Source organism: Myotis lucifugus, unplaced genomic scaffold (assembly GCF_000147115.1).
Source record: "Myotis lucifugus unplaced genomic scaffold, Myoluc2.0 scaffold_42, whole genome shotgun sequence".
In the NCBI taxonomy this organism is placed as follows: domain Eukaryota; kingdom Metazoa; phylum Chordata; class Mammalia; order Chiroptera; family Vespertilionidae; genus Myotis; species Myotis lucifugus.
The window spans coordinates 4810936-4836687 of record NW_005871090.1 but is presented as its reverse complement, the minus strand read 5'-3'; the positions used below and the strand labels follow the sequence as shown (position 1 = coordinate 4836687).

The following is a 25752-nucleotide window of genomic DNA, read 5'->3' as shown; positions in this document are numbered from 1 at the left end:
GATCCTGGATTGTGAGAGGGAGGTTCTCAGGTGACGCACCCTGGACTTGGGCTCCCTCCTCTCTGGGTCCAGGGTGTGGGTGAAGCAGATTCGGGGCCGACAGTGCCCCAGCAGCAACCTAATCCACAGCCAATTCCATGAGGAATCAGGCTCCCTCCTCTACTGGTTTGAGCATCTGCCCCTGGTGGTCATTGGGCATCATAGCTACCAGACGAATGGTCAGTCAGACAGTCACTTAGTCATCTACACTAATAAAAGACAAACATGCAAATTGACCGTACCTTCACTATGCCTTAAGCCACGCCCACCAGCCAATCAGAGCGACTATATGCAAATTAGCCCAAGATGGCAGCCGGCAGCCATGGAGCTGGAGCAAGCAGGAGGCTTGATTGCCCCAATGATGGAGGAAGCCACGCTTCCCGCGGCTCTGAGTTCCACTCAAAGCAACAAAGTTTCAATTATAGAAGGTAAATAAACCCCAGATACCTGCTTTCAGCCAGCTGTGGCCATGGAGCTCGAGCGAGCAGGAGGCTTCCCTCCCACCTGCCCTGGCCGGCTCTGAACTCCTCTCAAGGCTACAAAGTTTCAATTATAGAAGATAAATAAATCCCAGAATAAAAGAAAAAAAGGAGAGGCTGGGAGCTTCTGTCGCCAGGGGACTAGGCCAGCCTGAAAACGGCACTCAGCCACTCACCCAGACTGGCCAGGTACCCCAGTGGGGACCCCCACCCTGAAGGGGGTGTGACCAGCCTGCAAACAGCCATCAGCCCCTCACCCAGGCTGGCCAGGCACCCCAGTGGGGACCCCCACCCTGAAGGGGGTGTGACCAGCCTGCAAACAGCCATCAGCCCCTCACCCAGGCTGGCCAGGCACCCCAGTGGGGACCCCCACCCTGAAGGGGGTGTGACCAGCCTGCAAACAGCCATCAGCCCCTCACCCAGGCTGGCCAGGCACCCCAGCAGGACCCCCACCCTGATCCAGAACACCCTTCAGAGCAAACCAGCCGGCCCCCACCCATGCACCAGGCCTCTATCCTATATAATAAAAGGATAATATGCAAACTGACCCTAACAGCAGAAAGACTGGGAATGACTGGTCACTATGACACACACTGACCACCAGGGGGAAGACGTTCAATGCAGGAGCTGCCCCCTGGTGGTCAGTGCACTCCCACAAGGGGAGCTCTGCTCAGCCACAAGCCAGGCTGACGGCTGCCAGTACAGCAGTGGTGGTGGGAGCCGCTCCCGCCTCCTCAGCAGCACTAAGGATGTCTGACTGCAGCTTAGGCCTGCTCCTGGTTGGCAAGTGGACATCCCCTGAGGGCTCCTGGGCTGCCAGAGGAATGTCTGATTGCCAGCTTAGGCCCAATCCCCCAGGGAGCAGGCCTAAACCAGCAGGTGGTCATCCCCCGAGGGGTCCCAGACTGCGAGAGGGCACAGGCCGGGCTGAGGGACCCCCCTCCCCAAGTGCACAAATTTTTGTGCACCGGGAGATAGATAGATAGATAGATAGATAGATAGATGTAATTATTAACTATATTTGTTATGCTGTACTTTACCAATGACTATTATGTAACTACCAATTTGTATTTCTTAATCCTTTCACCTGTTTTACCCATTCCTCCAACTGACTGTCAAAATGTTCTCTGTATCAATGAGTTTGTTTCTGTTCTGCTTATGTGTTTGTTTTTTACATTCCACATATAAGTGAAAACATTGTATTTGTCTTCCTCTGTCTGAGTTATGTCACTCAGCACAATACCCTCCAGGTCCATCTATGTTGTTGCAGATGGCAAGACTTCATTCTTTGTTATGGCTGAATCATATCACATTGTATACATGTACCACTTCTTTATCCATTCATCTATTGATGAAATTTTAGGTTGCCTCCATATCTTGGCTATTGTAAATAATGCTGCAATAAACATATGGATACACATGTTATTTTAATTTAGTGGTTTGTGTTTCTTTAAATAAATACACAGAAGTAGAATTGCTGGGTACTTCTTTATACTGGTTATAGCCTTTATTTTAAAGTCTATTTTTTCTGGTATAAGTATTGCTACCACAGCTTTTTAAAATTGTTTTGTTTTGTTTTCATTTTCATGAAATATCCTTCCTATCCTTTTATTTTATTTTTAGTCTGTGTTTGTCTTTCAATCTTAAGTCTCTTGTAGACAGCACATGTAAGGGTCATGTTTTGTTAACTATTCAGCCACCATGTCTTTTGATTGAAGCATTTAATATATTTGCATTTAAAGTACTTGTTGCTCTATATGTATTTACTGTCATTTTATTATTCATGTTTATCTTTTGTTCTCTTCTTCTTAAAGAAGCCCTTTAACATTTCTTGTAATACTGGTTTGGTGATGATGGACACCTTATGCTTTTTCTTGTCTGAGAAGCTCTTTATCTGTCCTTCAACTCTAAATGATAGCTTTGCTGGAAAGAGTAATCTTGATTGTAGGGCCTTGCTTTTCATCACTTTAAATATTTTATGCCAATGCCTTCTAGCCTGCATAGTTTCTGTTGAGAAATCAGCTGACAGTTTTATGGGAGCCCCCTTGTAGGTAATTATTTGTCTTTCTCTTGCTGCTTTTTAGATTCTCTCTTTGTCTTTCACATTTGGCATTTTAATTATGATGTGTATTGGTGTAGGCCTCTTGGGATTTATATTGTGGGACTCACTGCACTTCCTGGACTTTCATGTCTATTTCAGTCATTATTTTTACAGATAGGTTTTTAATTCCTTGCTCTCTCTCTTCTCCTATTGGAACCCTATGATGTGAATGTTAGTAAGCTTCAAGTTGTCCCAAAGACTCCTTAAACTATCCCAAATTTTTTTCCCTGTTCTGATTGGGTGTTGTCTGCTTCCTTACCTTCCAAATTTCTGATTTGATCCTCTGCTCCATATCCGCTACTGTTGATTCCCTATAATGTGGTCTTCTTTTCAGTTCATGTATTTTTCATTTCTGACTGGTTCTTTTTTATATTTTCCATCTCCATTTTAATGTTTCCTATTTCTTTGTTGAAGTTTTAACTAAGTTCATCACTCTTCCCCTAAGTTTATTGAATATCTTTATAACCAAAGTTTTGTATTCTGCATCTGATAGATTGCATGTCTCCATTTTGTTTAGTTCTTTTAATGGAATTTTGTTCTGTCCCTTCATTTGGGACATGTTTCTTTGTGTCCTCATTTTTATCACCTCCCTGTATTTGTTTCTATGTATTAGGTTGAGCTGCTATATTTCCCAATCTTAGTAGAATGTTCTTGTATAGTAGGTGCCCTATAGAGCCCAGTGGCATAACCTCCTTGGTCGCCCAAGTTGGGCACACTTAGTGCACCCCAAACCCCCATGTGAGCTTTGTACACCCTCTTATAGTTGATCCTTGATTGCTCTTGATATACAATGGGAGGAATTTACCCCCAGGCTGATTGGCTATAAGGTCTGGTCACCACCACCATGGAGGATCTACCATTCAGGGGCCAACACACAGAGCATCATATACTTCAGCAGGGCTCTGGTCCCTGATTGAGCCCACCCCTTGAAAGTGTCACTGGTGGAGGTGGTTGGGTGGTGCTAGAGCAAAATCTGAAGCTTTCCACCAGGTGCACTGGCTCTGGGGGCTATCAGGAGGTGCAGGCCAAGGTCAACCACCACCTGTGTGCCCTGCTTGCAGTCACCTGGCATGAGCTACAAAGCAATCTGCAGATGGCTGCTACTTTGCTGGGCTTGAAGGTACCCAGGAGAAGTCCAGCTGGAAAACAAGGCCAGCTACTGCTGGTGCTGGTCCTGAGGCCCCTTAGCAAGAAGTATGAAGTATGCCAACACCAGATGCTTCTTGTTTGGGGTTTTTAAACCTTTGAGAGATTTTAGGAAAGTCCAAAGTATGAGCCAAAACAGACCATTTGTGTGAAAATCACTGGAAACTGCTTGGGTGGCCCTACAAGTTGGGTGGGGCAGGGTCACAGGGAATCACCAGGGCAGGTAAAGAGTGTTAGCCAAGTTGAAGATTCTGATATGGCACCTGCCTGCTAACTCTGTTGGGGGAGGGCTCAGAAAAAAAAAGAAAAAGGAAAAAATAAAAAAGGCCTCTGCCAGCACTTCTGTCTGGGCAAAGCTGTGCCTCCAGCCCTCACTGGACAATTTAGTTCCTCCCCTATGTCTCTGGTGCTTTTAGAGCTGCTGCCTCAGTGCTGGAGCTCAGATTAAATGAGTCCTAGTGTGTTTGTGTGCAGGCCTTTTAAGAAAAATGCCTGGGACTCCAGCAGACATCAATTTTAATCACAATCTTCACCGTTTTTTACAGCCAGAAGATATGGAGACTTCTCTTTGCAGCACTGACACCCTGGGCTGGGGTCCTCTTATGGGGATGGAACCCCTCTCTCCTCAATGGGGACTTCCACAGTCATAATGTCCCTCTCAATTTTAATAGCCACACATGGGTGTGGGACCAGCCCGTTCCACATCTCTACCCTTCCTACCAGTTTTCATGAGGCTTCTTTATATCCTAAGTTATAGGACTTCTGTTCAGATATATTTCAGGTGGTTCTGAATGATGCTTGTTTTATACTTTAGTTGTAATTCTCATGTGGTTGTAGGAGGATGTGAGTACAGCATTTGCCTACTCCACCATCTTGACTGGAAGCTCTCTATTCACCTGCTGATGGACATTTAGGTTGTTTTCATACCTTGGCTATTATGAATAATGCTGCAATATAACATGGGAGTATACATATCTCTTCAAGATAATGATTTTGTTTCCTTTGGATATATACCCAGATGTGGATCACATGGTAATTCTATTTTTAATTGGTGGAGGAATCCTCATACTGTTTTCCACAGTTGCTGTGCCAGTTTACATTCCTCTCAACAGTGTAAAAGAGATGATTCCCTTTTCTCCACATTCTTGTCAGGATTTGTTATCTCTTGTCTTTTTGATAGGAGGCATCCTTATAGGTGTAAGGTGATATCTCATTGTGGCTTTGATTGCCATTTCCCTGATGATTAGTTAGGTTGAGCACCTTTTCACATACCTGCTGGCTATTTGTATGTCTTCTTTGGAAAAACATCTGTTTAGCTACTTTGACCATTTTTTATTGTGTTTATTTTTGTTTGTTTTGTTATTGAGTTATATGAGTTCCTTATATATTTTGGATATTAACCCCTTATTGGATATGTGGTTTGCAAAGATTTTTTCCTATTCTGTAGGTTGACATTTTGTTGATGGTTTCCTTTGTTGTGCAAAGGCATTTTAGCTTGATGTAGTCCCACTTATTATATTTACCCATTTTTGCTTTTGTTTTTTGGTGCCAACTCCAAAAACATCATTTCTAAGACCAATGTTAAGGAGCTTACCTCCTATGCTTTCTTGAGTTTTATAGTTTCAGGTATTATTTTTAAGTCTTTAATCCATTTTGAGTTAACTGTTGTGTATGGTGTAAGATAGAGACTCCCTCTCATCCCCTCTCCACCCCTCCCCTCCCCTCCTGTCCCCTCCTATCCCCTCACTTTCCTTCCCCTCCCCTCCCCTTCCCTCTCCTCTCCTCTCCTCTCCTCTCCTTTCCTTTTATTATTTTCTTTGTTTCCATGTTGCTATCCTCTGGTAGCCTTGTGACTTTTAATAATATTCTGACAGTAGTAAGAGCAGTAGCTAGAATGTGTGCAGATTTTCTATTTTTATAGTGCTTTCAATATTTCTATTTTAGTGATTGGTTCGGTTAAGGAATACTTAGCAGTGAGTGGGTGATATCCCCGCCAGACAGACCCCCCGGCACTTGGCATACTATAATGAGTAAGACAGACACAATTATCTCGTGCCCCCATGATATTCACATTCTGGTAAACAAACAATATAAAGTAATAATAATTCCATGGACTCACAATGGATCCATATAGCCTTTTATATGAGGAAATTGAGATCTAGAGGCATTATGTGACATGGCCCCAAAACTCAGTTTATCTAAAACAGAGCCAGAACTCAAATCTGATTTTATGATACCAAATCCTGATGTTATTCCTCCTGCGCATACCACCTCCGTATCTTATACTAAACACTATGCAAAAAATAACCAACCCTACCATCACAAAAAACACACACACACAACAAAATGGCTATTTCACCATGCCCAAAACTGCTGTTTATATTTATATTGATCTCTAATTTTACCTAAGACCATCATGTTCTAAAATAGATTTGTGTAAACATAACTGATAAAAACTGATTCCAATTTGCATTAAACTCATGCTTACAAATATTTTTAAACTTTTTAAAAAGATTATTTTAATTATGTTTTAGAGACAGAGGATTGGAGAAGGAGAGCAAGAAGGAAACAACATCCATCTGCTGCCTCCTACACACCCCTTATCAGGAATTGAGCCCCTGACCCGGGCATGTCCCCTGACTGGGAGTTGAACTGGCAACCTTTTGGTACAGGGGACAAGGCCCAACCAATTTAGCCACAGCAGCCAGGGCTCTTTAAACTTTTTATTATAATATAATAAAAAATAATTTTCATTAACTGAACACACCCTTATAAGCAGCATAAAAAATAAAAATAAAACATTATCACTCCCCCGCCAAACTCTCTCATGCCCCTTTCAGTTACTATACAATTTCCATGGATAACAGCTATCCTGAGTTCTAATAACAAATATATTTTTTTTTATCTATTTTAGTGCTTTGAATAAAAGAAATTGTATAGTATATACTCTTTTGCATCTGACTTCTTTTTCTTAATATTGTCTGTGAGATCTATCTATCTATATATATTATTGTGTGTAGTAAAGACAATTCATTCTCATTATTTATCCTCTTTACTGTTGATTGATATTAAAGTAGTTTCCATTTGGGGATGATATGGATAGTGCTGCTATAAAGATTCTTGTGGAGTCTTTTGGTGAATATTTCACATGTTTTTCTTGAGAATACACCTAGGGGTGGCACTGCTGAATTATAGGGTAGATATATGTTTAAGTTTAGTAGATACTGTCAGTTTTCCAAAGTGATTTTAATAATTTACTCTCTTCCACGTAGTAGTTGAGAATCCCAACTACTCCAGGTTGTAAATATTTACATTAGATGCTGAAATGCCTTCTAAAATGGGTACCACCAATTCATCTCTAAGATAACCTCACATTATTTTACTTGTTTTCCTAAAAATTCAGACATTACTGGCCTATATTTTAAAAACAGAAATAATATAGAAGATAAATATACTTAGTTATCCCATTAAACTCTTCTATAAAGCACTTCCATGTACCAACAGGAACTACAGAATGTAAGAGGCAAAGAAATTTCAGAAAGTCTGGGGTCCCATACTATCTATGACAAAATGTCTTAAGAAAATACTTCTTAACTGAATATAACTAATCATTTAACTATAGGATAACAGTCTTTTTCTTCTTTTCCATTCCCTATACCTCTGCATTCCTACAATATAAACTGATGGGCACTTAGGCTGTTTCCAGATCTTAGCTATGGTGAATTGTGCTGCTACGAACATCTGGTTACATATATCCTTTCTGATAGGTGTTTCTGGTTTCTTGGGATATATTCCTAGTAGTGGGATCACAGGGTCAAATGGGAGTTCCATTTCCAATCTAAAACCATTTTTCTGCATCTTTATTTTATTTTATATTTCTGCATTTTGATTTTAACAGAATGCTTATCAAAGAACTGTAAGCAGTCTAACACTTACCTATTTTCTAATTCTGATGAGTGAAACATCAGAATTCATGAGGCCCTGTGCCATTTGTAAAATGAATCTTTTTTGCTCCTAAGCCTCCAAGTACAGCCCATGGAATGACAGGGACCAAATGGTATTTCAGAAACAAAGTACATAATAGATACTCAATAAACCTAGAGATTGGCAAAATGATTACTGTTTTATTAAAGGTGATGTAAATATAAAAGGAAACTCACTTTCTCCAGGTTATAATAAAATGATGCAAAAAATAACTTAAATCATCTGGACCTTATGACGCTCCTAATGCTCATTGGTTTAACAGTACATTTACAGATGCTGTGAAGTTACTGATAAGAAGGAAATGAGGCACACCTCCCATCTCCATGACCTTAATATTTATTAGAGACTTGATAATTACCAATGCTAGATAACTAGCCTAGCCATGAAGTGGAAAAACTAAGCCACATATATCTGTTTAGCCATTATATTCTTTTCCTCCAGGACCTAGTTTTTCAATTTACACTGAAACCAGCTATTTCCTAATCTGAGCTGCTTCTAATGTGCTTATGAAAAATGTATATACCTCTCCTCAAACTTAACAATTCAAAATCCTCAGGGTCAGACAAAGAAATCTGCATTTTTAAATCCTCACCAAAGGATATGTTTTTATTGATTATTTTAGAGAGAGAGGGGGGGGAAGAAGGAGGGAGAGAGAGTAAAAACACATCAATGTGAGAGTGAAACATGGATCAGTTGCCTCCTGCATGCGCCCCAACAGGGGATCAAATAAAAACCTAGGTATGTCCCCTGCAACTGAATCACCCAGCCAGGGCAAGAAATTTGCATTTTTAACAGGTACATAAAGCAAAGTTTGAGAATCACTGCTCAGAATGGAATTGGAGATAAGTGGGAGGACAGAGGAGAAACAGAAATAATTTGAGCTATGTCATTTTTTGCTGTAATTAAAAAAAAATCACATAATTCTGTTTCTCACTTTTTGACTAATCATTAGATTAATCAAGTTGTGACTTAAAAATAAAGATACCACCTTTAAGGTTGGATCCTCTAGAGAAATGGTTGAGGCCTGAGGTGCATGTGGATGGAGGTGAGCTGAAGCTAAGCAAAAATGAGCTAAAGAGGCAGCTGAAAGCTGAGAAGAAAGTAGCAGAGAAGGAGGCCCAACAGTGAAGCTCAATGAGAAACAAGCCAATGCTGCTGCCACCAACCACATCACTGACAATGATGTGGCTGTCAGTGAGGAAAACTTGGACCCAAACCAACACTGCAAGATCTACAGACAAGCATTCTATCAACTAAAGTCCAATGGGGAGGACCCGTAACCACACAAGTTCCATATAGATGTTTTCCTCACTCACTTCATCAAAGAATATAGTCATCTGCAGCCTGGGGACCATCTGAGTGACGTCACCTTAAAGGTGGCAGTTTGAATCCATGCCAAAAGAGCTTCTTGGGGAAAACTCAACTTCTGTGACCTCAGAGGAGATGGGGTCAAGTTTCAAGTCATGGCCAATTACAGGAATCATAAATCAGAAGAACAATTTATTCATATCAATAACAAACTGTGTCAGGGAGGCATAATTGGAGTTCAGGGAAATCCTGGGAAAATCAAGAAGGGTGAGCTGAGCATCATTCCCTATGAGATCACACTGCTATCTCCTTGCTTTCATATGTTACCTCATCTCCACTTTGGCCTCAAAGACAAGGAAACACCATATGTCAGTCAGGGATACTTGAACTTGATCCTGAATGACTTTGTGAGGCAAAATTTATCCTATGCTCCAAGATCATCATATATATATGAAGTGTCTTGGCCCTCACTGGCTAGCTCAGTTAGTTAGAGGGTCCTCCCCATACACAAAGGTTGTAGGTTCTAACCCTATTTCAGGCACATATAAGAATCAACCAATGAATGCAGAAATAAGATGAACAACAAATCCAAATCAATATTTCTCTCTCTCTCTCTCTCATTTCCTTGCTCTCTATAATCAATCAATTTTAAAAAAAATGTAAATTTTTTGGATGAGTTGGAATTCCTAGAGATTGAAGCTCTTATGATGAACATCATCCCAGAGGGTGCTGTGTCCAAGCCTTTCATCACCTACCATGATGAGCTGGACCTGAATGTATATATAAGAATTGCTCCAGAACTCTACCATAAGATGCTGGTGGTTGATGACATTGACCAGGTTTATGAAATTGGATGCCAGTTCTGGAATGATGGACTTAATATGACTCCCAATCCTGAGTTCAGCACCTGTGATCTCTACTTGGCTTATGAGAGTATCACAATCTTGTTGAAATCATGGAGAAGATGATTTCCAGGATGGTGAAGCACATTACAGGGGGTTACAGGTGATCTACCATTCAGATGGCCCAGAGGGCCAAGCTTACAAGATTGACCTTGCCCCACCCTTCTGAAGAATCAGCATGTAGAAGAGCTTGAGAAAGCCGTAGGAGTGAAGCTGACAGAAACTAACCTCTCTAAAACTAAAGAAACACAAAATGCTTGATATCCATGTGACAAAAGCTGTTGAATGCCCTCTACCTTGGACCACAGCCAGGCTCTTTGATAAGCTTGTGGGGAGTTCCTGGAAGTGACATGCACCGATCCTGCATTCATCTGTGCTCACCCACAGATAATGAGCCCTTTGTCAAAATGGCACCGCTCTAAATACAGTCTGACTGAGCATTTTAGCTTTTTGTCACGAAGAAGGAAATAAGCAATGACCCCATGAGGCAGCGGCAGCTTTTTGAAGAACATGTTTATAGATGAAAACTTCTGCACTTCCCTGGAATATAGGCTGCCCCCCACAGATGGCTGGGGCATGGGCATCGACCGAATCACCATGGTTCTTAAAGACTCCAATAATGTCAAGGAAGTACTTCTGTTTCCTGTCATGAAATTTGAAGACAGGAAGGAAAATGTAGGAATTGCTGATATATTGTCTAGAAAATAAAAATTGCAAGTCACATAACTCAAGCATCTTTGCACTTTTGCAAAAGATCAAGGACTCCTCGGGAATTCTTGTACATTGATATCCATTTGACTAACGTAGTTCAGTTAGCAGAAGAGATAAAATGAATTAAGAATTCATTTTATAGGCCTCGTTACCAAATAAAACATTTGTCCTTAAAAAAATAAGATACCTGGCGCCATCTTAAGCACACTAAATTAGAATCTCCTAAAAAAGGACCTAGAGCCCTGGCCAGGTAGTTCAGATGGTTAGCATAACACATCTTCCTGATTCACCAAGGTTGCTGGTTTGATCCCCAGGGCATATATAAGCACCAACCAGTGGCCCTAGCTGGTTTGGCTCAGTGGATAGAGCATCAACCTGCAGACTGAAGAGTCCCAGGTTCGATTCCAGTCAAGGGCACATACCTGGGTTGTGGGCTCAATCTCCAGTGGGGGGTGTGCAGGAGGCAGCCGATCAATGATTCTCTCTCATCATTGATGTTTCTTATCTCTCTCTCCCTCTCCCTTCCTCTCTGAAATCAATATACATATATTGATTAAAAAAACAGAACCAACCAGTGAATGCATAAATTAAATGGGAACAACAAAGCCATAGGGTCTCTCTCTCTCTCTCTCTCTCTCTCTCTCTCTCTCTCTCTCTCTTTCTCTCTCTCTCTCTCTTTCTGTGTCACTCTCTCTTCTTTCCTCTTTCTAAAAATCAATTTTAAAAAAAGAACTTAGAGTCCATATAGTTGATAAACTTCCACAATTCTAAAGATCAGGAAAGTTTGAAACAATGTGGGAACTGCCATACATTCTGTTCAAACAATTAGCCTTGGCCACTTGGAGAGTATACACTTTGACTCTCAAATTTTCATAGAGTTTAATCATATATTTCTTTCTTAAATTCTTTTTATGATTGAAATAAACAAAACACAAATATTTTTAGGCTACCAATATTCTTCATTTCTATAGCTGGCTTTTTTTCTTCATTATTTCTTTTCAATCTTTCTTACTGGAGTAAATATATAAGTAAAAATCACACAGTGAACATGCTAAGGTAACCAGCATACAGATCAAGAAACTGAATAGCACCAGGACTCCAGAAGTGCACCCTTCTTGTCACTACCCTGTAATTCTAACCACCACCCTAACTTGTAATACCATAGATTATTTTTACTTGTTTTTGAAGTTTATTGAATAATAGGATTTGAAGAAAATTGAATAATAGTAAATATACTCATTGATGTCCAGTTTTTTTTAATTCAATACTGACTTCATGAAATTCATTCATGTCATTGTACGTACTTATGGTTGACTCACCTTTTTTGCTATATTATTCTTTTGTAACAATGTGCCACAATTAATTCATCCATACTCCAATAGATTATTTCCACTTTGGGATTAGTAACAATAGTGCTCTTATAAACATTCTTGTGCATGTCCTTGAAGAACATATAGATTCATTTCTCTTAGGTGTGCACCTAGGCATGAAATTGCTGAATCAGAAGGTAAGTGCCTATTTAGCTGTTGTTTTGCTGCCAATTTTCCAAAATGGTGGCACTTCCCCTAGAAGAAAAGAACCTCAGTAGCACCAATGGTTGGTGTTGCCTGCCTTTTTCATTGTAATCATTTTCTATGGGCTGATTTCAGAACTCTTTCCGTTAATGGCATGCATGGTCCCAATTTCTTTGTAGCTTTTACCCTTCACAGTTTATAACATTCACAGTCTATAATATTTGACTTAGCATCTATTTAACGTTTAAGGTACTGAATAGATTTAGCCATGTAAAAGAGAGTCAGCTTACCCTAAAATAAATTTGCCTAACTCCAGTTTACTTTTATTTTATAAGCAGAGGCAGACACAATCATTTTCAGTTAATTTCAGACTCCCTAAATATTGGAAGAAAAAAATATAGAGGACCTAAATTTTGGTAGATTGCTAAACCAAGTCTAGTAGATAAGTTCTTTTAAAAAGTGTGCAGTTTCACTAAACTGGGCTGGGGACAAGATTGTGTAGACATGGAAAGATATAAATTCTCCCCCCCACACACACGTTTTTTCCCCCACGTTGTTCTTCCTGGTAGTAGTATCCAGCCAACAAAAATTTATTTTCAGTAATGGCTCAATATCTATACTACTAACCAATGTATTTGTGAAAGCAACATAATGTGAAATTGAAGTTTTAATAGTTTTCTTTTTTTAAGAGAAGAAATGTAATTAACTCATGGAAGATGAGCTAACAACATTATTCAAGACTCTGGTATTATTTTTCATTTTCCCTGTATGCTCTCTTGTCACTGAAAATGTGGCATAGATTTAGCCAGAAATCTAACTCCTAAAAAGCATTGTGTCAGGAATACCAGTCCATTAACGAGACACCTCACAGATACTGAGATAGAAAAAGGATAGGAGAAAAAGATGGCCAGTTTGAAGGGAACCATGCCTGAGTGAGAATTTTTTTATTTTATTTTTCTTTCTTTCCTTTTTTTTTTCTTTTTCGTTGTTGTTGAAACAAAACAGAATTTCAGATTTACATGCTGCCAGAGTATCACTTCTTGGCACTTCAAAGGTAAATTGGGCTGGAAAGAGACAGAAGGTTTTGTGTACTCCCCTGCAGTGTAGTAACGGGAAAGCAGAGAGTTGTAGCAATTTGCAGGGAGGGGGTTAATTTCAGACTGAAGAAAGATACAGCTAATCCACTCCCTCAGGCAGGGGACTTAGGAGGAGATTTAAGGGGGAAAAGTATTTCACACAGAAAAATGTATGTTACTTCTCTATAAAGCCTACATTTTCCATACATAATCTTTCCTCTCCTGCTTCCCCCGACCAAGAACTAAACCAAGGTTATTATTTAAACATTAATTAAATTAGGCAGGGAGAAAGTTTGCTATCGTTTATATAACACAAACCCATATAACTTTTTTCTAATTATAAGGATTTCATGTTTGAACACACACCTCTCTTCTAAGCTGCTGAACATATTCGGAGGTAAATTAAACTATTTGAGTGAGTTAAGCAATTACAACAAATTAGACAACGGCCTCACTTGCTCCCTAAACCACAAAGTCTTCATGAATGCTTTGCAATGACCCACAAATGGAACAATAAGAAAGATGTTAAAAGGTACTGTCACAGGAACTGAACTCTAAATGATGTGAGCTTTTGTCTAAATTCATCCAAATATAGGCGGCAAATTGCCGCCTCATGCACTGGGGACCCTTTCTTGTAAAGTCCTGGGTGATAATGAGATCCTTTGCCCTTCTGCAGTGTCAGGTCATATCAAACACAAATGAGCAAACTCTAGCCTGCAAATGCAGGGTGGGGCAAGCGTAGGCTTACAGTTGTTTGTACGGAAAATAATACAATAATTAATAGATATTAATACAAGGGTGAACTGTGCTTTTGCATACTCACAACTGTAAACCTACTTTTGCCTCACCCTGTATTTATTTAAATAATCGTCTATTTATTTATAAAATGAATCAAAATACTCTCTCATTCTACTATTGTATTTTATCCAGTAGAAAGTTAATATAAATCATACAAAACTAACTCAAAATAAGCTTACTATTCCACCAACTAACTCAACGGCCTTAATAAAATGTCACCTCTCTCTCTTCCCAATGCATCTCTAATGTATGTTATGCTTTACAACAGTATCTCCTAAACTTCAGAATTTGGCACTGCTAAATATACGCTCCAATACTCCAGAAGCCCAAGGCGGGAGTAATAAGAAATAATGCTCTGTCACTATTCAATTATAAAATGTATAATCTTTCTCTCCTTCTGTATGCAATTCATAATGCAAAAGGGGTGTCTATTATAGGGAGCTTACCAGATAGAATTAGGAGTTTTAATTATAATTCTAATTACTTATATTTATAATATAATATAATATCTCAGTTTAATTATTTCCTTTCTATCCAAATGCCTGGCACAATCTGAATGCAAATGTGACTTACTGAATCTTTACATTGTTGTTTCTATTGCCAACTCTATATATAAGCAGGCTTTCAAACATTGTCAGTCAGCTGACAATGTACTTTATAGGCAAAGATAAAATCAAAATAATTAACCAGAATAGCACAGGCAGTGACTAATCAGGATACACACCCAGCCAATCAGAGTGGTCATCACCATCAATAACAAGCATGGCCAGGCAAGCACGTTTTGGCTGAAGAGCAGCCCCAATAAAACATGTTCTTTGAACAGTCACTGATATTTGTTGATCTTCCATGAGCTATAGCAGGGCCCATGTACATATGCACTCCCACACCCAACTATAACTTGCTTTTCTTCTTTTATTATTATTCTACATTATATCATTGATATTTAGGTATCCTCAGCATGCCATTAGACACACATCTCGTTCTTCTTAGTACCTTCATAATAATCTCAAATCAGACATGTCTTTCCTCTATTGGTAGATCATTTCTCTATTTACACATATTTAGGCTAACTTTCACTTAATCTAGTAAATATAATTGCAGTATACACGTAATCTAGTAAATATAATTGCAGTATACACATATATCTTTGTGTACTATTTTCTTGTTTTTAACTCTGAAAATTAAGATTGTAAGTCAGAAGATATATGTTTATCTTTTTAACTGATTATGTGAGATTGTTTTCCAAAAGAGATTGCAACAATTCACACTATGAGTTCCTATGCCCATACAGGCTCACACATGCTGTGCTGTGGGTTGGGTTCCCTGGAAAATAGCCCTTTAGAGTAGTTGAGCCTGGAGGCAGAGTTGGACTTCTGTATCTCACATCATGAATCCAACTCAGGGAGAGGGCATAATCTTGGTCAAGACCTCTCTCTCTGACTGAGAAACATTCTTGGAGAAGGAATCAATTAAGAGTTGTCAGCCACCTACACTCTAAGTAGCAAGAATAATTCTTCAGTCCTAAAGGGGAATCTGACCCCATCATATAAGTAAAAAATTTATTTCATTGTTTTAAATTGGATTTCTCTAAATACTAATGTGGGCACATATTTCACATGTTTTTGGCCATCTGGAATTTCTCTTCTGCTTGTTCATACCCTTTGCCCATTTTTCTTTTGGCTGTTAGCTTTCTTATTATCCTTTTGTATAAACTCTTTGTATACTAGGGAGAGTAAATCTTTGTTATCATATGAGTTACAAATCATATGTAATTCCATTTAATTTATCTATTTTTTTGCCAAATATATCAGGGGACTGACAGGAACAGGTGGCACACTCAAAGGTTTTAACTGAAAAAGTATTTAATAAAAGGGCTATGCCCATAGATGCAGGCAGGGTTACAGAAACCAACAAAGATACTAACAATAAGAAAGAGCTGCCTCTACTGCTAGGTCTTAGGAATAAGAAGAGAGAAAGTAACTAGCAGAGTCTGATAAAAGCTGGAGATGTGAAAGAAGAGGTGGCTAGGTGATACAGTAAATAAAAGTTAGGCTCTTGAGGCACAGGGTTAGCCAGAGAAGAACGTGGAAAATAATGAATGGGAGGAGGGAAAATACAGAACAATCAATACGCCATACAAAACATTTTAACTTTCTGTGTAGCCAACATTTCAATTTTTTAAAATCTTTTAAAGCATTGTTATAAGCTATTATTTTTTTTATAACTTTTGATTTTGAAATACTAGTAGTTTAAGACTCACAAGAAGTTGGAAAAATACATACAGTTCCTGTTTACCTTTCCCCAATGAACATAACCATAATAAATATAACCATAGCACATTGTCAAAACCAGGAAATTTACATGGGTACAATGTAATTCACTTGGATGCAGATCTTACATAGATTTTTACCAGTTTTTACATGCAATCATTTGTGTTGTGTGTGTTTTGTGTAGTTCCATGAAATTCATCATAAGTATAAATGTGAGTACACATCACCACAGTCAAATACAGAATTGTTCCATCACCACAGAGAAACTGTATTGTATTAACCCTTAATAGTAATATCCCTCTCCCAACCCAAACCCCTGGAAACAGTAAAACCTCATTCGCTATAATTTTGTAACTTTTAGAATGTTATATAAATATAGGGTGTCCCAAAATTCACGCAAGAAGTAATTTTGATAGAAAACACAGGTTTATAAGTAAAGATTATAAATTTTTTATTGATTCATAAAGTATATAGTATAGGGTTATGTATGGATAGCACATCGGGTAAATGGCCTCCATGGCTTTGCTGGCACATATGCAAAGCCGTGGTCTTCATTGATCTTCATTGTCCCTGCTCCTGGGCCATAATTGGTACATGGTAATGCTTATCACATTGAAGGGATTGAAATCAAAGGGCAACAGATATTAGAATCTGATTCAATAAACCAAGTAAAATTAGGCTTTTATTTGTTGTTGTTGTTGTTGTTGTTAATGCTCACGCAAAATTCAAATCTTGCGTTAATTTTGGGACACCCTATAGAATCATACAATATGTAACTATTAGAAATTGGCTTTTTTTCCCTGTCTACTATAATGCTATTGTGATTCATCCAATTAGATGCATATATCAAGAGTTTGTTCCTTTTCATTACTGGGTAGTATTCCATGTATGGACATACCACAGTTTGTTTAGCCATTTGTCCAATGAAGGACATTGGCTTGTGTTCAATCGTTGGCCATTACAAATAAAGCTGCTGAAACTTCCATGCCATATTTTTTGTGTGAATATAAGTCTTCATTTCTCTGAGTCAAGTGTTTCAAAAGGGCAATTGCTGGATTACATGAAGATTTATGTTTAACTTTATAAGAAGCTGCTGTTTCCATTTCTGGGAAGATAGAGTAGATGCAATTTTCTCTATTCCCCATGCTATAAACAACTAAAAACTCTGAACATTATGAATAATCAAAAAAATGCACGCAAGCAAACAAACAAATAACAAAAAACCCACAAGACCCCTCTGAAAAATGAAATAAAAGACAGACAAGACCAAAAGAATGACAGAGTGCTGAGTTCTCTCCTTGCCCCATATATTCCAAACTTAGAGCCAAAGATATTGGTAACCCAGAAATGCCCATAGATGCAGACATAAAAGAAAAAGTCCAACAAAAGCCTACTGCCAGACAAGACAAAATTTTACATAACCAGTATATTCCAGCCTAACATAACAGGAAAACACACACACACACACACACACACACACACAATGCCTCACTCCACCAGCAAGGCAAAGTAAGGAGCAGAGACCTCTACCTTTGTGAGGCTGCAATGAGGTAATCCCCACCCCTACCCATTACAGAAGATATCAGAGTACACCAATCAGGAAGCTAGACTTTCATCCTCATCAGATGGTACAGAGGCTTACAGAGCATCACTGTGTTATCGATGGAAGTGAAAAGCTTGGGGTGAGGGGAAAAGAATTTACTGAGGCCCCCAGAGGAGGATGGGATTTTGTGGAAAGCTTTATTAATGATGTAAAAAAGGGAGTTTTCCTCCAAAGTCCCATCTTCATCCTTTTGTCACATCCTTCCAGCTGTGTCTCAGCAGAGCTAGAATTAAGGCCACTGCCCAGAATTTCTGTTCCACATTAAAGCGCACTCCAATCCAACATTTGGCTAGTTTAGCTTGTGTTCCCAGATGCAGTCATTGTGTGTGGGATCTGCCTGGCCATGGAGCATGCAGCTGCTAAGGCCACATGGCAGGCTAGCAAAGGGGCAAGTGTGGGTCATGGAGCAAGAGAGTGAGAGGGAACTACAAGGCAAGTGAGAAAAGGAACTCTTTGGGGATTTTAACCTTCCAAGATTTCACAGGCCTGCATTGGGGTCCACCTTTCTAGCCAATGGTCTTTTTCCAGGCTAGATTAACAGGCAAGCACCTCCCCTATTCCACTCCAAATTCATTGACTCCCCTTTTGTTCAAACCCTTTCCCCAGGGATCTGCAGGGAATGCACAAGTGGTTCCCTGGGGAGCCTGAAGCTGTAGCTTCCTGAAGCTGCTTAGTTGACCACACTTAAAATGTTGGGCCTCCATTTTGCTCTTTTCCTATTATTAACTACATAGTCAGGATGATAAATGGAGACCACCACAGGAGCCAGCCCATCCACTCCCACCCAGAAGTAATGAGAAGGCCCACCCTTGGGTGTGAACAAAGACACGGTAGGGTACCTGAATTGTATTTCTCCCTGGCAGTATTTAGTCAGTGTCCCCACTTCCCCTGCCAGAGAAGTGTCAGAGGAATTTAATTAAAACAGAAGGTTTAAATAGGATCCAGAGTTGGATAACATAATACAAAAATACTCAGGTGTCAATAAAAAAAAATCACTCATCACAGCAAGAACCAGCAAGATATCAAACTGCATGAAAAATAATGATCAATAAATGCCAACACCAAGATGGCACAGATGTTATCATTATCTGACACAGACTTAACGCATCCATGATAAAAATGCTTCAGTGAGCAATTATACTAGTACACTTCAAACAAGAAAATAGAAAGTCTCAGCAAAGTAGAAGATCTAAAATGAATCAAATAGAAATTTTTGAACTGAAATACAGAATAACCAAAATAAAAGCCCAGGGAGTGAGCTAAACAATGAAGGGGACAGAAGAAAGAATCAGTAAACTGGAAAATAAAACAATGGAATGATCGGATCTGAATAACAGAGAGAAAATAAACTGGGAAAACAAAAGCACAAAGCCACAGGGACCTAGCATTTGCATAATGTGAGTCCTTCAGGGAGAGGAGAAAGAGGGCATAGCTAAAAGAGTGCTGGAAGAAATAAAGGTTGAGAACTTCTCAAATTTAGCACAAGACGTAAACCTACAGATTCAAGAAGCTGAAAAAAAAAACCTTAATTGGGATAATCCCAAAAAGATCCATGCCACCACACATTATAATTAGACTCCTAAAAACTAAAGACAAAGAAAAAAATCTTGAAAGCAGCAGAGAAAAACAATTATCTTACTTATAAGTGGAAAATAATTCAAATGGCAGAATATTTCTCATTTAAACGAAGAAGATTATAAGAAAGTGGCACAAATTTATCTTAAGAGTTGAAAGACCCCAAATTTTATATCTAGTAGAAATATTCTTCCGGAATAAAGGGAAAATCAGCACATTCTCAGATGAAAGAAAACTAACAGGATTTGTAGCCAGCAGATCTGCCCTACAAAATTGGCTAAAATAAGCAGGAAGTGAAAGATGAAAATAGGACCATGGGGCCATCAGGTAGAAGAAAAGATGAGTCAAAAAAAGTATGGGTAAACACAACAGGTTTTCCTTCTCCTCGTGAGTTTTCTAAATTCTGTATTATGGTTGAAGCAAAAATGATAACACTATCTACTATGGTTTTAAATGTACATAGAGGAAATAGTTAAGATATTTATATTATAAATAGGGGAGGGAAAAGGGATGTAAAAGGAAGGAAGATTTCTATACTTACTTGAACTGATAAAAATGATAATACCAGTAAACTGTGATTAGTTACAATAATCAAGACTGGGGGTATTGGTGGAGGGATAGAGACATAGATAACAATGGGACATAAATACTAGAGAACTCAGACAAAAACCCACATGAATATGCCAAAGGATTCTTGACAGAGGAACAAAAACATATTACCTTAAGGAAGAATAGCCTTTTCAAGAAATAGTGCTAGAGCAATTAGATGTTCATTGATATAAAAATGAATCATGGCCCATGTGTCATACCTTATATAAAATTTAGCTTGAAGTAAATCATGGACTTAAAGATAAAACTTTCAGAAAAAAAATAGGAGAAAATCATTGGAATTGAGGGATAAGCAGAGTTCTTGCACTTTATACTAAAATCATAATCCATAAAATGAAATTTGGATTTCATCAAAATTTAAAGCTTTTACTCTATGAAAGACCCTTTTAAGAGAAAATATTTGCAAACTTCATATCCAACAAAGCACTAATAGCTAGAATATATAAAGAAATCTCAAAACTGCAGCAGTAAAAACGAAGAATCTCTTACCCATTGAAACAGCATGGAGGCACCTGGAGAGTATCATGCTAAGTGAAATAAGTCAGTCAGAGAAAGACAAGCATCACATGATCTCACTCATATGTGGAATCTAAGTAACAAAATAAACTGATGAACTGAGTGGATCCAGAGACAGGGAAGAGTGGAACAGAGTGTGGAATCTCAGAGGGAAGGCAGGGGAGGGTGGGTGGGTGGAAGGTAGTCAACCAAAGGCCTTGTATGCATATATGGACACAGACAATAAGGTGGTGAAGGCCTGGGGCAGGGGGCGGGGTGAGCTGGAGAGGGTTAATGTGGGAGAACAGGGAGGCATATATAATACTTTCAACAATAAAGATTTATTAAAAAAAATTACAGATGACAAAAAAAGCTAAACAACAAAAATCAATTCAATTACAAAATGAGCAAAAGATATGAAGAGACATTTCACTGGAGAAGATAGACTAAAGGCAAGTAAGCAAATGAAAAGGTCAGTCATTAGGCAAATACAAATTAAAGCTACAGCAAGATCATTATACACCTACCAGAAAGGCATAAATAAAAAATAGTTGCAATACCAAATGCTGGTTAGGAAGCAAAGAAACTGGATCGCTCATACATTACTGGTGGGAATGTAAAATGCTACAGAATCAATGGAAAATATCCTTACAGTTTCTGTAAAAAATAAACATGCAATAACCATACAATATAACAATTGCACTTTTGGGCATTTAACCCAGAGAAATGAAAACTTTTTTGACACAAAAACCTGAACATGAATCTTTATATTCAAAATAACCCAAAACTAGAAACAATACAGATGCCCTTCAATGGGTGAATGGTGAAATGAATTTGGCTCATCTATACCATGGAATACTACTCAGCAACATAAAGATAGCAACTATTGATACATGCAGCCACCTGAATGAATCTCGAGAGAAATATGCTGGTAGAAATAAAGCCAACACTGAAGTTACCTACTATAGTACTCCACTTATTTAACATTCTTGGAATGGCAGAGGGTTAAGGAGGGGATGGAGTGGAAGGGATGCGAGTGTGGCCATAAAAAAACATGAGGGATCCTTGAGGTGACAGAGTGTTCTGTATGTTGACTGTCAATGTCAATAGCCTGTCAATGATATTGTGCTATAGTTTTAAATGAAAAATTAGAACCTCTCTGCAAAGAAATAGAATGCAAAGACAGAGAAAGAACTTATAGAGAACTGATATTGTACTACAGTTTTGCCAAATTGTTACCAATGAAGGAAATTGGGTAAGGCATATGTGAGGATCTCTGTATTATTCTTTACAACTGCATGCAAAACCACAAATATCGCAATATAACAATTTTAATTAATAAAAAAATAAACTGCCAAATTCTTTTACAGAATGGTTTTACCGTACTATTTTCATACAAACTATGAGAGAGAGAGAGATCCAGTTTCTCTGCTTTCTCACCAGCATTTGTTATATTCAACATCTAAAAATTTTAGTTATTCTAATAGATGTGCTGTGGTGTCTATCATTTTTAACCTTTAAATATATGATGTATTAAAATAAAGAAGAGTTTTTCCTAAATATAAAGGAAGATCCCAGTTCCCTTTAGAAGGAGTTGCTGTCTCCCCTTCCAACTGCTATATTTGCTTTCTTTATACTCTGAATGCTTTGTAACTCATCATGTTTTCCCTTCTGAACTTGGGTTCCTGGAAGCTTATGCAGAGATTTTGCCACATGCAAGGGACTAACATACCCTCACTTATGCCACCACTCAGGCAGGCAGAGGAGGAGGGAATGACCCTAGTGGTGATGCTTATAGAAATTGGATTAGGAGCACTGGAAGGTAGAGACAGAATTAAACTCAATTCCAACCCAGTCCGCCAAGGAGAAGGACCACAATCCAGTCTAGGCTGAGGAAGGTTGTGATTGCAGGTCCTGCTCATTCTAGGCCAAGGATGACAACCGAGGGAAATCAGGTCCAGGAGGAACAGGGCAGACACACTGCTCACAAATCATAGAACAGAGATGGTCAGAATGGTGCAGTGGGCACCAACTTTCCCCAAGAGTTTCAAAGCAAGACAGCAGAGCACCAGAGAAGAAGACAGCCTAGTCCCCTGGGAGAGAGCTGGCAGCAATGACAGGCAACAAATAGCAGAGAGAGGCTTTCCTGCAGAATCCCCTCCCTGAGCAGGGAAGAGCCAGAGAGGACAGAAACAACCAGGAAGCCAAGAGACCTAGACAGAAGGGGAGAGAAGACCCATTCAGTTTAAATTCGCACAATCCGGAGGTCTAGGGAGTTAGATTCACTAACATTCTCACGTCTCTTTATTTCCAGAAGTGGGACATGCATTCAAAAGATAGTTGAATACCAATTTTAAACACCAAGAATATAACCCAAGGTCAGAGTGTATAGGCCCAATTTTTACACTCAACTACTATTGCTATCCCTGACAAATGAGTTTTGGTGTAATCATCCTTTTGCTATCATGATTAGTTAGAGAATGTTCGTATTTTTATTATATCTATACCATTTTTAGTGTAAAATCCCTTACCTCCCTGTTGGAAGTTAGTATTTTTATAAATAATAACTAAACCATATTAAGCAAGAGAATGTTGAAGTAAAAAAAAAGCAAGTTACATGTTTGGTGTAATAGGTTTTTTACTAAGAAGTGAATTTGACTCCATTTACATATTTGGACAAAATGAACATTTTTTTTTATCACTGCAACAAAGTGATGCTTGAGGACACTCCATTTCCTAATCTATTTTCATGTGGAGGATCATGAAAAGCACAGATGTTTCAAAATTATGCCCATTGGTTTTTATATCCCAAATCCCAAGACATTAAAAAAGGGAGTTATCTGCCAACATATCTATCTAATAATCTTGCCTTTACCTCATCCAGAGCCAAAGGTTCTACCCTTGATGTCCAGATGGCAATAGTGTGTCTTGTTAAAATCAGTATATTGCAGATTATTGCTAAGGACTGTTAAAGTTCAATAAGTGTAAAAGATCATGCCTCACATACATTTGATTGACTTCTTTGACCTAGCCTTATAATTCTTACCAGAATAATTTCTTGGGCATTTTATGTTTCTCATCCCAATTATTTTAAATCTGACTCCAAAGTTCATTCTTTATGCAGTACCTGAGTGTGATTTAAATTGTAGTAGAGACCATTGGCAGCAAAATCTCAGACATCTCTTGTAGCAATATTGTTTACGAATACATCTCCTAGGACAATGGGAACTAAAGAGAAAATAAATAAATGGGACTGCATCAAAATTAAAACCTTCTGCACAACAAAATAAAGCATCAACAAAGTAACAAGAGAGCTCACTGCATTGGAAAAGATATTTGCCAATGTTATATCCTATAAGGGGTTAATTTCCCAAATTAAGAGGGAACTCATACAACTTAACAAAAGGAAGATAAACAATCCAATTAAAAAATGGACAAAGGACCTAAATAGTCAGTTCTCCAAAGTGGACATACAGAAGGACAAAAGGCATATGAAAAAAAGGCTCAAAGTCACTAATCATCTGAGAGATGCAAATCAAAACAACAATTGGGTACCACCTCACACCTGTCAGAATGGCTATCATCAACAAATCAACAAACAAGTGTTGGTGAGGATGTGGAGAAAAAGGAACCCTCATGCACTGCTGGTGGGAATGCAGACTGGTGCAACCACTGTGGAAAACAGTTTGGAGTTTCCTCAAAAAATTAAAAATGAAACTACTATTTGACCCAGTGATCCCACTTCTATGAATATAATCTAAGAAACCCAAAACACTAATTAGAAAGACTATATTCACCCCTATGTTCATATAGCAGAGCAATTTACAATAGCTAAGATTTAGAAGCAGTCTAAGTTCCCATCAGTAGATGAGTGATTAAAAAACTGTGATACATCTATACCATGGAATACTATGCAGCTCTAAAAAAGAAGGATTTCTTACAATTTACAACAGCATGGATGGACCTAGAGAGCATTATGCTAAGCAAAATAAGCCAGTCAGAGAAAGATAAGTATCACATGATCTCACTGTTATGTGGAATTTATTCAACAACATAAACTGATGAACAAAAATAGACCAGAGACATAGAAACATCGAACAGACTGTCAAACTACAGAGAGAAGGCAGGAGGGGAGGGGAAGGGATCAACCAATGAACTCATATGCTTATATGCACAACCTATAGACACAGACAATAGGGTGGTGAGGGCCTGGGGTTGCAGGGGCAGGATGGGAGAGGTCAATGGGGGAAAAAGGGGACATATGTAATACTTTCAACAATAAAGAATTTTTAAAATTGTAGTAGAGGGGATACAATTCTAGAGATTACACTTCAAAGTATATTTTTTTTTCTATTACATGACAGTTTTTGATTTGTCATTTTCAAGTAATCCACATGGAGTGTTTTATGTGTTCAAAATGTTGTTCCTTCCTGATCGTTACAATATTTTCAGGTGGAACCTTTACAAACAGAGTTATCCAAAGTAAACAACAAAAATCCCTGGAGAAATCCTGTTCACTACTGAAAATAAAAATATAAACTTTCCAAAATCGCACATAGGATTCAAGGTCACTGTTAAAATTTAAAAAGTCCATGAAAATGTTAAATGTTAAAAGTCCATGAAAATTACTTCAAAATATTTGCCCATGTTTCTGGTCCATAATCATAAGGCAACTTAAAACTGAACTAAAATATCTCCAAAGTCAATACATTTAGAAAAAAACAATTTGAAAGTGGCAGGTTTTTAATCATGTTACAAATATTAAAATAAATATAATCAAATGCATTTAACCAGTATCATCTATAATAATAAAAGTATAATATACTAATTATACCGGACTTCCTCCCAGACGACCTTCTCTAGATAAAGCCAGGGCTGTGAGGGAAGCCCAGGTCACAGGTGCCAGAGGGAAGCCGGTGCCGGCAGCTGGGAGAAGGAAGGCCTATTCTTACATGAATTTCGTGCATCAGGCCTCTAGTTATCTTAGAATGTGTATAATTCCTCATATATAATTTATATACAAATTAAATCAATAGACAGAAATATCCCTTGGCCTATATGCAGTATTACAAATTCACCATATACTTCTGTTTATATGACACTCTGTAAGATTTCCAGGGTGTAGGTCAGTGATGGCGAACC

At 38.4% G+C, this 25752-nt stretch overlaps 1 protein-coding gene and 1 pseudogene across 1 annotated transcript in view; one reads left to right on the top strand and one right to left on the bottom strand.

Annotated features, from left to right (window-relative positions):
- The window catches only part of MACROD2 (MACRO domain containing 2), a 1891634-nt gene that overhangs the window by 1380697 nt on the left and 485185 nt on the right, over positions 1–25752 (bottom strand). The gene's annotated exons all lie outside the window — the stretch shown is intronic.
- On the top strand, positions 3713–10667 carry LOC102428775 (annotated as a pseudogene).